Consider the following 15,966-nt stretch of genomic DNA (forward strand, 5'->3'; position numbering starts at 1 on the left):
GGAGCAACTGCCACACCACTTGTTAAATATTTTTGACTATTACCCTTGGGTCTATTCACTGATTTTTGCTTAAGCCTCATATTATGTAATTTTTCTACCTTATTATGTTGAATGATTATTTTTCTTATGTAGAGGGTATTCAAAAACCAATAAATTTTAAGACATTATTTATAACTTTGTTTTCCCAATTGCATTTTTTAAAATTTATTTATTTTACTTGAGGTGCATACTATATCTGGCATTTCTTTTTAATCAAGAGCTGAATAAATAGAGGCTAATGTCATAATTTGATGATTTAAATCTCTAAATACATTCAAGGAAAACACTAAAGTATAAAATTGAAATCAAGTTTTGACTAAGCTTATTTTCTTCGTGAAATAAAACGTTCAGTTGTCTCACAATGAATGTGCATTTTAATAAATAAAAGATATAATATAGGAATATCTTTATATTTAGTATACTTTAAACAAACACCAAAATAGAAGATGATATAATAATTTATGATTTATTAATGAGCTATTACTTCTTATTCTAATAAATTTCAAAATAATTTTAGTGCCATGTGCTTTTATAGAAAACCTTGTGATTTTGTTTTTAAATTATTTTTCTCGTTAATATTAGATATCATAGGAACTGATTTATGTATTTAGACCTACATAACTTATTAATTAGTAATTACATAAATCAGCAATGAACAAAATCTGAAATAAATGTTGATAAAGCTTGGGCATATCTTATTGTACTTCTCTGTGCATATGTATGTCTTTGATTTGGGACTTTTTGTAAAATTAAGCAACCTGAATACTATTCAGGATTACTAAAGACATTTTCTATTTTTCTACTTTATGCCCCCATTCCTGCCTTCAGTGCAGACTATATTTACTGTAGCTTGCTTTATTTTAAGCTGTATAGTAAGATTTTCTTTAAAATGTGTTATTTCTCTTTCAATGGGATTTTCTGTATACTGTGGAAATAGAAGGAGTTGCATTGTCAATGAAGCAAATGTAATGTAAGGTTGTCAAGACACTTGAAGATTTGATTAAGTTTTCAAATATTTTGCCATTTACATTGAGGAATGGGAAGTTTGGAAAAATAAGTGATACTATTCTTTTGATGCTTTGTTTTAGCCTATAATCCCCTCTTAATAAAATGTGTGATATGACAGCTAGCAACAATTCTGCCGTTCATCACATGAATGCTGAAGATTTGATAAGAGGAGTTGAATGAGTGTGAACAATGATTCAACTTTTCTAGATATTTTCTAGAAATTCGATCCAATTTATGTGCAATAAATACTTCTTCAATTAGTCTTATAAAGCTTTTACATGAGTTGGATATAGGTAAAAAGAACTATATTTTATGAAATCTCTGATTGTTCCTTCTGTTTCAGGGTCTTAGTCAGAAGTCAGTATTTAACTATGATACATGAAATGTTATTTCTTTTAGGTTAGAAGTAATAAGAAAAATCAAGAAATGTTAGGAAACATGTTATATACAGTAGTAGTTTATCATTAATAATTTATAAATTTTGTAAGAGTGGACATTCAGAGACTGACCAGGGCATATACCCAGCACACTTTCAAGTCAGTCATTCGGTGTGTAGGGTTAGGATCATGTGTTTTGAAATGTACATATTTTGAGTTGAATCACAGATAACTATCTGACTGATTTAGATGTCATCGTCCTAATCTGGTAATTGGGAATTAATTAGAATTATTATATACATCTACTTAATAGGCTTGTAAAACTTAGGATAAGAAGTAGATGATGATGATGAGAGGGAGAGAGAGACAGATCAGAAAAGTCTGAATTATAATAAGTGCTACATAAATAAATAATAATTCATTATTATCAGCAGTGTCATCATCAACTATCTACATAGTTGTCAAGAAGCTGAGCATCTTGGCTTGGCATATTTTTATTTTCTAAAATAATGAAGTGATTAATGATACATTAAATGCTAATATTAACTGCATATAGAGTCCACTCTTTCAACACCTTCATTTTTTAATTATAGGTTACATATTACAGATGATTTAAGGTTTAGTTTTGCAGTAAAGCACTTGTCGATGTGTATGCATATCACAAAAGAACATGTTGATTATAATCTATATTTATAAATGATGGAAACTGCTTCTTTTTGCAGGTACAGATGATTCATTATAACAATTTTTTTAAGAATTATTTCTTTTCATACTCCTGAATAGATAAGCCCCGTTTCCTCTGTCCCGTCACTGCCGTGCCTAAGGTTTTGACCTTAACCTTTCTGGGAACACTTAGGGGCTCAGCTGCACCCTCTGAAAGTTTAATGCAAGTAGGCTAGGAGATTGGCTATTGCTCCCATTGCTGTAGGTGGTCGTGCAGCTGCAACTGATGTTTGCCATCTCCCCTTTCTACCACGCATTGTAGATTCCCCTCACCCTTAGCAATTCTTTGACTGCTCTGGGTGACTTGTCTCATGGAATGATGCAAATCTTCATTTTAGAGTTATCTAAATTATTACATTTTTCAGTGTTCTGGGGAAATATCTACTGTATTATCTAATTTGCTCTCATAACTAGAGGTAAAACCATCAAGTAATGTCTCTTTAAATCCCTTGAGTATTACCTGTCTCTGCCCCCATTGTTAAGCAGCAATCTGACTCTTTATGGTAATCATGAATGTTAACTTCCTCTAGCACTGCAACTGCTTTATTTGCTCATAGATCTGCTGGCATGAAGAGTACTGTATGAACCAGGGAAGGTTGTAGCTTCAAGTTTAATTGTACCCTTAACATGTTCTCTAGCAGAAGCATTTCCCTCCTGGGATACAGGCTCTCTAACACTCCATAGCCTAAAGTTGCAGAGATGGGAAGCATGACATCTACAAGTGGGTCACTGAGTGATGGTAAAAGGAGCCAGTCTTACTTCTGTCTTTTGGTTTCAAGACACAAGCAGTATAACTAAAGGAACTACATATATATATATGTGTGTGTGTGTGTGTGTGTGTATATATATATATATATATGTACTAGCCATTGATTCAGTGCATGTACTGCATTCTAGAAGTCAACACCTTGACCCCTAGTATTCATGTTAAGCTTGTACTTTAGGTGATACTAGAGCAGGCAATTTCATCTGTCTCAAGCTGACTGCATCTGGGTGATTGAGTACATGAATTCCATGTGCATGTTATTATTAGTACACTTCCTTTGCCGTAAAATGTCTTTTCCGGTGAGACAATATTATGTGCAATATCACATTGGTAGCTCGGGTACATCTTCGCAAAGTCCTGCTACCCGGTCTCTCCCTCCCAGGAAAGAACTCTGGAAGAAGGGGTTACTTTTGATAAAAAGAAATCACAGCTCTTCAGATTGTAAAAATTCTGATGTAATTTACCGGCCAATAAATGGCCAGATGGTATTCTCAAGTAATGGTGTCATAGAGATGGCCCAGTGTAAGATTTTGCCACTAATAGGTTGTACATTCAGTAGTGACCAATAGATAAATCCTCTAGAGAAGGAGACTATGTTATTAAAAGTATTTATGGATTTTCCATCTGCTATCATGGCTACTCAACTCATGGTTTCCTTATAGCAGTCCTGAGATAATCAAGAAGAAATGCTGGCTGGCCTTCATAGGAAGACTCTTCCTATCACATGGTGGCTTGGAGCTCTGACTTTGGGAGAAATTCTCCAATGCACATTAATATGTGACACAAAGATTAAAATGTTTTGCATCTATTCCCGTAGGTCCAACCACAAAGGCCACCTGCAGGTGTCAATCTTTGTTTTTTCAACCTTACTCCTTTGAAACCCGTGTTCAACCAACCAAACCATTTCCCATCACCCAATAATGTATGCATATCTACAGTGAAGGACACCTCTAGTTACATATAAAGTAGGTGACCAAATTTATAGTCCACAACCATGTCACCTGAGAGCATTTCCCTTTCCTACTATATCTTATGAGTGGAGCTGTCATATATCAGCAGTCAACTTTTAGCTAACACTAACATATCATCAATGAGCCAGGCCAGAGTTCTTTTACCCCATCATTCTGTTGTAGGAAATCTCTTATGAGTCATGGGTGTGAGCAGAGGGTAAATTGTAATTTATCCAGGCTTTCCAGACCTACTCAGGCCCAGCTCCAGATACAAAATTTTACCAACCAATGGACTACTCCTATGCCCACTTAAACTCATGCCTCAGCAGATCTGATTGTACCCAACTTAAAGGGTGATGCCAATGATATAGTCAACTGGTGCTTCACAGCCAAGCATTCATTTTAAAACTGTAATTGGTATTTCCATGTTATGCATTTTAATGTTTAAGTATCAGAATAATAAGGCCTAGGCTTCACCAAGATTATTTTTCATGAAAATGTTGTATTTTCTTTCTGAAGTCATGGCTATAAGCATTCAATAATACATAAGACACAGAAATAACATAAAATATGGAGTTTATGTAGCCTTTTAAAAATAAGGGTGGCATGTTTTACAAGTTTAGGCTTTGTGACATTGTGAGAAACTACTCAAATGGCCATATAAAAGGATGTGTTTTGGATTAAGTTTGAAGGTTTATGTTAAGATTATCCAAATTTCTAGAAGAAGTAAATGATCTGTGTATTATCAAAATAGAATGAAAATAGGAATTAGGACATTTTTCAGATAAATTTACACAAATCATAAATTAGTTTAAAAATTTCAGAAAATTTTATCATAGTGTAATTCTTAAGAAAATTTTGCTAAAATATTGTTTTGTGTAATAACCACTTTGTATTAAACAGAGTTCAGAGATTAGGCAACTATACTACACAGAAATGACATAAACATCAAAAGGAAAACCAAAAAATTTACTTCCATGTCCCTACAAAGGACATGAACTCATCGTTTTTTTATGGCTGCATAGTATTCCATGGCGTATACATGCCACATTTTCCTTGTCCAGTCTATCATCAATGGGCATTTGGGTTGGTTCCAGGTCTTTGCTATTGTAAACAGTGCCGCTATGAACATATGTGTTCATGTGCCTTTATAAGAGAATGATTTATAATTCTTTGGATATATACCCAGTAATGGGATTGCTGGGTCAAATGGAATTTCTGGAAACCATCATTCTCAGCAAACTGACACAAGAACAGAAAATCAAACATCACATGTTGTCACTCAGAGGTGGGTGTTGAACACTGAGAACACATGGGCACAGGGAGGGAAGCATCACACACTGGGGTCTGTTGGGCGGGAGTAGGGAGGGACAGTGGGGGGTAGGGAGTTGGGGAGGGATAACATGGGGAGAAATGCCAGATATAGGTGACAGGGATGGAGGCAGCAAACCACATGCAGCAATCCTGCATGTTCTGCACATGTACCCCAGAACCTAAAGTGCAATAAAATATATATATATATAATATTTACTTCATCAGATGACTATATCAGGTCTTAAACTTGGCAGACAATCTACTCATCATCTTTAGGCATGTAGCCTACCTCACAGCTTTGGCTAAGAAACACTGCACAAGGTTGAGGATTATAAAGCAGAACAGCCAGGTGCCTAGAAGGTCAGTCCTTACAGTGAGATGGATCTTTCTGCTATCCTTCTTAGTTCCTCCCAGCTGCTTGGCCCTAAGCAGAGAGTATCAGCTCTCCTGTGCCTGCTGGTACTAACCTCTTGCTGTAGCACAGCCAGGCAGGTGTTGCAGAGAGAAGGGTGTGCTATTGTTGCAGGATCAACTGTTCCAGGATCTTTGTCTCTACTTCAGTGGGGTACTGAGCAAAATGTCTTTCAGGAAGTCTGTATCAACTTTTATTCCTATTGACAGTTCCCGAGAATATCTGTCTTACTATTTCCTCCCTGACACAGCTTGCCTTAATTCAAGTCTAAGTGTATATGTACTTTGGGAGTGCAAGAGGAGGATCTAATCCCCATGGCTTTGCTTTTTGAGGAAGTAACCTATCTGGAGAATAGACACACCATCTGCCTAAAGTGGAGCTCATTTTTCTTTATCAGCTGAAAATTCTGTGGGAGGATTAGGCTGTCAGAGGAATCTCTCTCTCTCTCTCTCTCTCTTTCTCTCTCTCTGTGCACCTTTCTGTAGCTGTGACTGTGCTCCCCACAGGAAACCAGGTTGTGGTTCCTCCCATTTAGTATCAAATGTGTATTAAACGTTTGTAGCATGCTTTATATTTATACAATATAATTTGGTATATCATGAGGTTTTGTAAGAACCTCATGATATAGGTACTGTTGTCCCATTTATATATTGGGGAAAATTGAGGAACAGATTAAACAGTGTGAAGCTGTGAAGTCATACAGTCAGTATGTGGTGAGAAAGCTGGGATTCAAACTCAAGCTCCAGAGCTCTGACTCCTCGTCACTGCACACAGTGGCTCAGAGAACAATCATGGTGAACAGGAATCTGCATTAGCAGCTGCCATTGGAGCAGATTTTTAGGAATTCTGCTATTTGCCTAGTCAAAGAGTCTGATACTATTCTCATTCCAGTCTCATGCAGAAAATAAACTAAAATATATCAAGTTATTTTGTTTGGCATAAAATAACTTTTTTATTTTATGGTATTTAGTAAAGTTAGGTATTCTGTTTACTTTGAATGCTGAGTGAAATACATTATTGCATATTTAAGAAAAGAAGATTATCTTAAAAGGTCTGTTACGATGTGAATTATTTCTTTAATCTATGGTGTCTTTCCTAGAAAAACAATGTGGTTTGAATAAACAGCATTTTATTTTATTTTTTATTTTATTTATTTACTTATTTTTATTGCATTTTAGGTTTTGGGGTACATGTGAAGAACATGCAAGATTGTTGCATAGCTACACACATGGCAGTGTGATTTGCTGCCTTCCTCCCCTTCACCTATATCTGGCATTTCTCCCCATGCTATCTCTACCCACTTCCCCACACCCCCGTCCCTCCCCCATTTCCCCCCAACAGACCCCAGTGTGTAGTGCTCCTCTCCCTGTGTCCATGTGTTCTCATTGTTCAACACCCACCTATGAGTGAGAACATGCGGTGTTTGATCTTCTGCTCTTCTGTCAGTTTGCTGAGAATGATGGTTTCCAGGTTCATCCATGTCCCTACAAAGGACACGAACTCATCATTTTTGATGGCTGCGTAATATTCCATGGTGTATATGTACCACATTTTCCCTGTCCAGTCTATCATCGATGGGCATTTGGGTTGGTTCCAGGTCTTTGCTATTGTAAACAGTGCTGCAATGAACATTCGTGTTCATGTCTCCTTATAGTAGAACGATTTATAATCCTTTGGATATATACCCAGTAATGGGATTGCTGGGTCAAATGGGATTTCTATTTCTAGGTCCTTAAGGAATCGTCACACTGTCTTCCACAATGGTTGAACTAATTTACATTCCCACCAACAGTGTAAAAGTGTTCCTATTTCCCCACATCTCCAGCATCTGTTGTCTCCAGATTTTTTAATGATTGCCATTCTAACTGGCATGAGATGGTATCTCAATGTAGTTTTGATTTGCATTTCTCTAATGACCAGTGATGATGAGCATTTTTTCATATGTTTGTTGGCCTCATGTATGTCTTCTTTTGTAAAGTGTCTGTTCATATCCTTTGCCCACTTTTGAATGGGCTTGTTTTTTTCTTGTAGATCTGTTTTAGTTCTTTGTAAATTCTGGATATCAGCCCTTTGTCAGATGGGTAGACTACAAAAATTTTTCCCCATTCTGTTGGTTGCCGATTCACTCTAATGGCTGTTTCTTTTGCCGTGCAGAAGCTGTGGAGTTTGATTAGGTCCCATTTGTCTATTTTGGCTTTTGTTGCCAATGCTTTTGGTGTTTTGGTCATGAAGTCCTTGCCTATGCCTATGTCCTGAATGGTTTTGCCTAGATTTTCTTCTAGGGTTTTTATGGTGTTAGGTCTTATGTTTAAGTCTTTAATCCATCTGGAGTTAATTTTAGTGTAAGGTGTCAGGAAGGGATCCAGTTTCTTCTTTCTGCACATGGCTAGCCAGTTTTCCTAACACCATTTATTAAACAGGGAATCCTTTCCCCATTGCTTTAAACAGCATTTTAATTCATTTTTAAGATTAGGAATCTTCTCTTGTTATGGCAATGAAATGCTCTAACAGAATTGGAATGTGAAAAATTCTCAATGCTATATTATGTAAATAGTCTATAATAACTGTGAGAAGAGTTTAAGAAAAAATTATCAGTTTTCCACTTTTTATTAACATATCAGTGAAGTCTTATCTTTTTAACTTGGCTTTAAGTATTCTACTCTGGCGATCTAGAAAATCGCAAATGGTAGATAAATAGCACATGTTCCATCATCTCCATCAGGCACTCATATGAGATATTACTAATCAATCACATGCTGTTTCCCATTGAAACTATATGTTATCTCAGAAACTTTTCAAGATAGGCCTTTCACCCTCCACTCTTAGTTGACTGGAGTTAGTGTAGGTATTTATTATATTCCATCTCTGACTTATATTCCACCTCTGACTTAGAAAATCTACTATTATCTATACCATAGCTAAAAAGAAAATATTTGTTAATTACTTATTATGCTGTGCTAAACAATGGAAATAGAAATAGAATAATTTAAAAATTAAGATAGTTTTAAAATTTGTGGTAGGCTGCCATAAGAAACAATTTCTTAATTCACTTACCTCGCCAAATAAGTTTGTCACTTATGCACTTATACCAAGTGCATTGCAGATACCACTGGTTGAGTGTCCCCCAGGACAAATGGGACAATTGTCCTCCAAGGAGTGATCCAAGAACTCTGGATCCTTCCAACAGTGGCTCTTCCATTTTCAAGGTTGCTGGAAAAAACCATAGCATATTTAACCATGTCAGTCTGCAAGTGACACAAATCACTTTTACTGATAGTCACTGGCCAGAAAAAGTCACACCACCTCAACTAAATGCAAAGAAACTAGGAAATGTAGCCACTGACTGGACTTCTTCTTCCTAAATGAAACCGTGGAAGGAAGGATATCCTGAATATTTTAATAGGCAGCTCGTCAACTCTGAAAGAAATAGGCATGGTCCTTTACTCATCAGAGTTACCACCTAATGAAGTCTTTATTTCCAAACGGTGCTCTTTCTCAAGTTCGTCATCTCTAGCAGCATGTGCCCTTTAAAATCTATGGTTATCTATATATTTATACAACATTTACATTATATATATATATATTTTTTTCTTTATATATATATTCATTTATTCACACCAACATCTACCACGCACACACATGCTGCCTAAATTTGAAACTGTTCATCTTTCTCAAATTAACACAAATTTATATACTTCTCTTTTCTATCATTGGCATTTTTTTTTACAGCTTTACTAATATAGAGCTATTTTTGGCTTCTTTATAAGCTTTTACTTAACCAGATCTATTCAATCTATAAATAAAAATTGATTATTTTTCAGCTGTGTGTTTTTTTTTTAATACTTTTTCCCAGTGATCCTGAATCTACTTTGATCTGAAATTATCATGGCCCCTTCTCTCAAGTGGATTTCTTATTTCCAGCCGACATTTTTTTTTTTTTTTTTTTTTTTTACTGCTGGCACATTAAGCTCCATATGACTAATTTTAACATATTTTATACTAAAAAGATTTTTTATTTATTTATGGGTGCTAACATTTTATCTTGTGAAGACATGCAGCAGCATGATGCGTTTCATGTAACTGTATTTAGCTGAACACTGGCTTTGTGGGACTAGGTCTCCAGCTGTTTGTGGTCTTTTTTAATATGAACACATCACTGTTCATTTCCTGTGTGAATTTTGAGGACTGAAGCAAAGTATTCTTCACCCAAAAGTCATATTCTTTATCAAAACCTCCCAGGTTCTTCACAATTAATGCTGGAGTAACTGGATATCCACATACAAAAGAATGAATTGTACCTTTATTTTACACCATACACAAAAAATGAACTCAACCTGAATGAAAGACTTGAAGATAAGACCTGAAACTGTAAAAACACTAGAAGGAAATTTAGAGGAAAGCTCCATAACATTAATTTAGGCAAAAATGACACCAAAAGAACAGGCAACAAAAGCAAATATAGACAAATGAGACTACATCAAACAAAAAGAAAACAGTTTAACAGAGTAAAGAAGAAACTACATAATGGAGGAAAATATATAGGCAAACCATACATCCAAAAAGGGGGTAATATGAAAAAACCCACAAGGAACTCATACAACTCAATAGCAAAAAACAAATAACCTAGTTAAAAAAATGTGTGAAGGGCTTGAATAGACATTTCTCCAAAGACTTACAAATGGCTGGCAGGGATATGAAAAAATGTTCATCACTAATCAACAGGGAAATGCAAATGAAAACTACAATGAAATATCATCTCACACCTGTTCAAATGGCTATTTTCAAAAAGTCTAAAAAAAGATAACAAGTAGTAAAACGACAATTTAGAACCATTGTACACTATTGATGGGAGTGTAAAGTAATGTAGCCACTAGTAAATTTTCTAAGGAGGGACCTTGGAAAATTAAACATAGAAATATGATATGATCCAATGATCTCATTTCTATGTATTTATCCAAAAAAACTGAAATTGGAATTTTGAAGGCATATTTGCACTCTTTTAGTTGCATTTACCATAGTCAAGATATGGAAATAATCTAAAGGTCCATTGACAGATAAATAGATACAGAAACTATGATGTGTACATACAATGAATTGTTATTCAACCTTAACAAAGAAGTAAATCCTGCCATATCTGACAACATGGATGAACCTTGGGGACATTATGTTAAGGGAAATAAGTCAAATACAGAAGGACAAATACTCTGTGATTCCACTTATATGAGGTATCTAAAATAGTCAAAGTCATAAAAACAGGGAGTGGAATAATGGTTTTCAGGGCCTGAAGGGGAGGAGAAATGGGGAGTTGCTATTCAACAGGTATAAAGTTTCAGTTAAGCAAGATTAACGTTTAGAGATCTATTGTTCCACATTGTGTTTATAGTTAACAATATGCACCATACACTTAAAAGTTTGTTGAGAGTATGTTCATATTATGTACTCTTATCACAATTTTAAAATAAAGAAAAGCATCCCAGAAAGGGAAGAATTACTCAATATCTTCATTGTCTAACATGATAAATGTGAGCCACATGCACTGGAGTGAACAAAATACATTATTAAAATCAACTTCATGTGTTTTTATTATTTTTTAAGTACCTTCTATAAAACTCAAAGTTATATGACATTTATGTTATATATCTGTTGCACAACACCCCACGGAGGAGACCGTTTGATTGTATGAATGAATACACTTAATCTTATGGACTTTGGATTAAATAAGCATCATGTGGAATTAAATTTGTTATTATTTGGCTTGCAGTCAGCTAAAGGGAAATAATCCATTTCTCTATTTTTTGTTGTTGTTCCTGATGAGTTTAATACTGAAAACAAACATTATATATATATATGCTAAGAGAGTAGTTAATTTGGCTAGAAAAATTATTTCTTAAAGAATGATAAATTGATGCATTAGGTGTCTTAGAATGAATACTTTCTTCAAAATACAAGCATTGACATTCAATGTGACCTTTAGTGTCTTGCATGCTTTGTTTAGTAGCTTGTTTTGCTCTAGTATCCTCTGCTTCAATGTTCCATGTCTCTCTTACTTGTATAATGTTATCTTAAAATCTGTTATACTCTATAGTTACGTAACTGTGGAGTTGGATATTTTAATTTTTTCAGAAGTTAGGATATTTCTTCAGAACAGAAAGTATATCTAACATCCTGTATACTTTAATTGATTTGATTGATTGTATTCAAAAGTTTTTTCACACTCTCCAAAAAATTATTTATGTTATAATGAGCAATCATCAAGTGCATTTTGGTGAGACTGGAAATGTCAGGTCAGTATCTGTTCAAGTCTTTGGGAGTCTATAATAAAAGTCTTGGTATTGAGAAAAGATAATGATGAGAACAGGGAAATCTACCCTTGGTGACAATAGTGACTTAATTACCTTAGTTTCCAATTTCATGAGGTTAAGAGGAATGCATGAAAAATTTGACAGTGGGTATTTTAAAGAAAACTTTATTTTCTGATGTGAACCTTACTAGAAAATCATTCCACTGATCACTAACGTAAGATGTAATTTTTAAAAAATGAGTTACTTCAGAATATGAATATATAATAAGAATATGCTTCTTCAAAGGCCAACCAACATCATCTTAAATTAATAGAGTATTTATGAAAACTCAGTAGTGACTGGTAACTATTCCTATGGTGGTGGACACACTTAACTTTAAAGTCGCCATTTGCCTACGGGATGTTACCCTTTGAAAACATTTTTCTTGCAGTGTAGAATTTCTGATTAGCCGTTTAACCTTGGAATACTGTATATCTGCAGTGCTTTCCCAAACTTGCTCCATTTGCCTCTTGATTCCTTGTGTATAATTAGGTAGAGCATATTTCATTAATTAAGAGTTTTAATAAAAAAGGTTGAAGTGAATATATCTTGGAGACATTGCATAGTAGCAATGCTGAAGTTTCAGACTTTAGTTTTCCTTTGTTTTTTTTTCCCCCTGTTTGTTTGTTGAGTTGTTTTATTCTTTATTAGATTTATTCATGTTAAGATGTTATCTCAGAAGCAGCTGGCTAGCAAAAAGAAATTATGTACTACCCACATCAGCTAGCTTGACCACTATGTGGATAAGGTGGAAAGATGGGCAATCTCATACTGGATCCTTGGAAAGCACCTGTAGATCATAGGACATGCCCATGCTGGGGACTGTTGTATAAGCTGATACCCATAGAGCAGCACCTTTGTGTTTGAGCTAGTGTTAGTGTTACTTTGAATTAAAGCCTGGCAGAGGGAGGTCAAGATGGCCAAGGGACCCATTTCTCAATCCAGGAAAAGCTACAAATACAGGCTTTTGCTATTGTCTGCAAAAGAGTTTACTTTCTTCTCACAATTACTAATGGGTTAACTCTAAGTTTAAATATATCACAATTTTTGGAAGCCTGTTTTATTATGGCATTGAAACAAAATATTAAAAGATCCTCAAAACTGGAAGTGTTCTGGACTTCTCTATGTGTTTACGAGGCCCTGCTATTCACCAGTGAAAGAGCAGCTGAGAGCCTCTGCTGAGCAAAAGTCTCTGAGGCTATGATGTGGACTCCGATCCTGGCTAGCCTACTGTCTGGCTGTGATAAGTCCTCTGTCATCTGTCAGGTTCCGTTTCCTCACCTGAAATGTAGTTAATTACACTTTCAAAAACTTTCTGAGAAAAAACTGAGAATTATCTAATAATTATCAGGGAATTATTAGGCACAAAACAATCATAAGCTAATAATATCACTAATAACAGACATGATTTATTAGTACATCTTCTACTCATAGAGTATGTCTTTGTGTGTAAAGCTTGCTACCTTAGGTTCTTTCTACTAGTGTCATGTTTCATGTTTTCTGTGTCATTTTTGGGAATAAATTATATTGTTATGATTTTAAAATTTATTTTTAATTGCTTTGGACACATAGCAGTTACACACATAGGGTACATGTGTTATTTTTCTACCAGCATACCATGTGTAATGATCAAATCTGGGTAATTGGAATATTTGTAACCTGAAACAATTATCATGTATTTGTACTGGGAACATTCCATATCTTCTCTTCTAGCTATATTAAAATATACAATAAATTATTGTTAGCTATAATTTTTCTATTGTGCTACTGAATATTAGATTTTATTTCTTCTATCTAACTATTTTTGAACCCATTAACCAACCTGTTTTCATCCCCCACTTCCCACTACCCTTCCCAGCCTCTGTCAACCACCATTCTATTAACTAGCTCCAAGAGATCAATTTTTTTTTAGCTCCCACATATGCATGAGAAAATACAATATTTGTCTTTCCATGGCTGGCTTATTTCATTTAACATAATGTCCAACAGTTTCATCCATGTTGCTGCAAATTATAGGATTTAGGTCTTTTTTTGACTGAATGATATTCCATTGTATATATACCATATTTATTTATTCATTCATCCATTGATGGGCATATGAGTTGATTCCATATCTTGATTATTGTGAATGGTGCTACAATAAACATGAGAGTACAGGTGTCTCTTCAATATATTTCTTTTCTTTTTTTTTTTTTATATATCTAAAAAGTCCCAGAAGCGAGACTGCTAGATCATATGGTAGTTCTACTTTTAGTCTTTTGATAAACCTCCATATGAATTTTCACAGTGATTGACTGCACTAATTTATATAATCCCCAACAGTGTACAAGTGTTCCCTTTTCTCAAGATCTTCACAGGCATTTATCATGTTTTTGCCTTTTTGATAATAGTCATTCTAACTGGGATAAGATAATATCTCAACGTGGTTTTGATTTGTATTTCCTTGGTGACTAGTGATGTTGAGCATTTTTTCATATACCTGGTGGTCATTTACATGTCTTCTTTTGAAAAATGTCCATTTAGCTCTTTTGCTCATTTTAAAATCAGATTATTTGTTTGTTATTGAGTTGTTATTAATCCCCTTTCAGATATTTTTGTAAATATCTTCACCTCTTCTGTGGGTTGTCTCTTCACTTATTGTTTCCTGTGCTATACAGAAGGTTTTTAGCTTGATGAAATCTCATTTGTCAACTTTTACTTGGTTGCCTGTGCTTTTGTGGTCTTACACAAACATTTGCCCAAGTCAACATCCTAGAGCATTTGTTCAATGTTTTCTTCTAGTAGTTTCATAGTTTCCATTCTTAGATTTGAGTCTTTAATCCATGTTGATTTGATTTTTGTAATATGGTGAGAGCTAGGGGTCTAGTTTCATTCTTCTGCATATAAACAGTTTTTCCAGAACTGTTTATTGAAGAGACTGTCTTCCCCATTGCATGTTCTTGATGACTTGTGGAAAATTAGTTGGCTGTAAATGTGTGGATTTATTTTTGGGTTTCTATTCTGTTCCATTGGTGAATGTATCTGTTTTTACACTAATATCATTCTTATTTGGTTACTATAGGTTTGTAGTATACTTTGAAGTCAAGTGAAATGACAGCTCAAGCTTTGTTCTTTTTTGTTCAGGATTGCTTTAGCTATTCAGAGTCTTTTATGATTCCATACAAACTTCAGGGTTGATTTTGCTAGTTCCCCTTTTTTAAATAGAGATTGCATTGAATCTGTAGATTGCTTTGAGCAGTATAGACATTTTAGCAATATTTCTTCTTCCAATCCATAAGCATGGAATATCTTTTTATTTCGTTTGTGTCTTCAATTTCTTTAATACGTGTGTTTTATAGTTTTTATTGTAAATACCTTTTGCTTTTTTGATTAAGTTTATTTCCAGGTATTTTTTGTAGTGATTGCAAATTAGACTGCTTTTTATTTCTTTTTCAGATTGTTCACTATTTGCATATAGAAATGTTACTGATCTTTTGTATGTTGATTTTGTATCTTGCAACTTTACCAAACTGTTTATTAGTTTCAACAGTTTTTGATGGAGTGTAGGTTTTTTAAAATATAAACAAGATCATATCACCTGCAAATTTTTTCCTTTCCAAGTTAGATGCCTTTTATGTCTTTGTCTTGTCTAATTGCTCTGGCTAGACATCCAGTAGTATGCTGAATAAAAGTGGTGAAAGTGGGTATACTTGTCTTGTTCCATTCATTGTGACACTAGCTATAGGTTTGTCATATAAGACCTTTGTTGTTTTGAGGTCTATTTCATCTACACCAATTTTGTTGAGCATTTTCATCATGAAGGATGTTGAATTTTATCAAATGCTCTTTCTAGAACTTACTGAATGTTTTTGTCCTTGATTCTATTAAACTGACGTATTTCTTGATTTCTGTATATTGAACTATCCTTGGCTCCCCGAGATGAATCCCACTTGATCATGATGAATGATCTTTTTAATATGTTATTGACTTCAGTTTGCTAGTATTTTGTTGAGGATTTTTGCATCAATGTTCATCAGTGATATAGGTCTATAATTTT

At 34.5% G+C, this 15,966-nt stretch overlaps 1 protein-coding gene across 3 annotated transcripts in view; it reads left to right on the plus strand.

Annotated features, from left to right (window-relative positions):
• The window catches only part of NKAIN3 (sodium/potassium transporting ATPase interacting 3), a 650,466-nt gene that overhangs the window by 140,404 nt on the left and 494,096 nt on the right, over positions 1 to 15,966 (plus strand). The window lies entirely within an intron of this gene.

Source organism: Sapajus apella, unplaced genomic scaffold (assembly GCF_009761245.1).
Source record: "Sapajus apella isolate SASKATOON/1434 unplaced genomic scaffold, GSC_monkey_1.0 scaffold35, whole genome shotgun sequence".
Taxonomy (NCBI): Eukaryota; Metazoa; Chordata; class Mammalia; order Primates; family Cebidae; genus Sapajus; species Sapajus apella.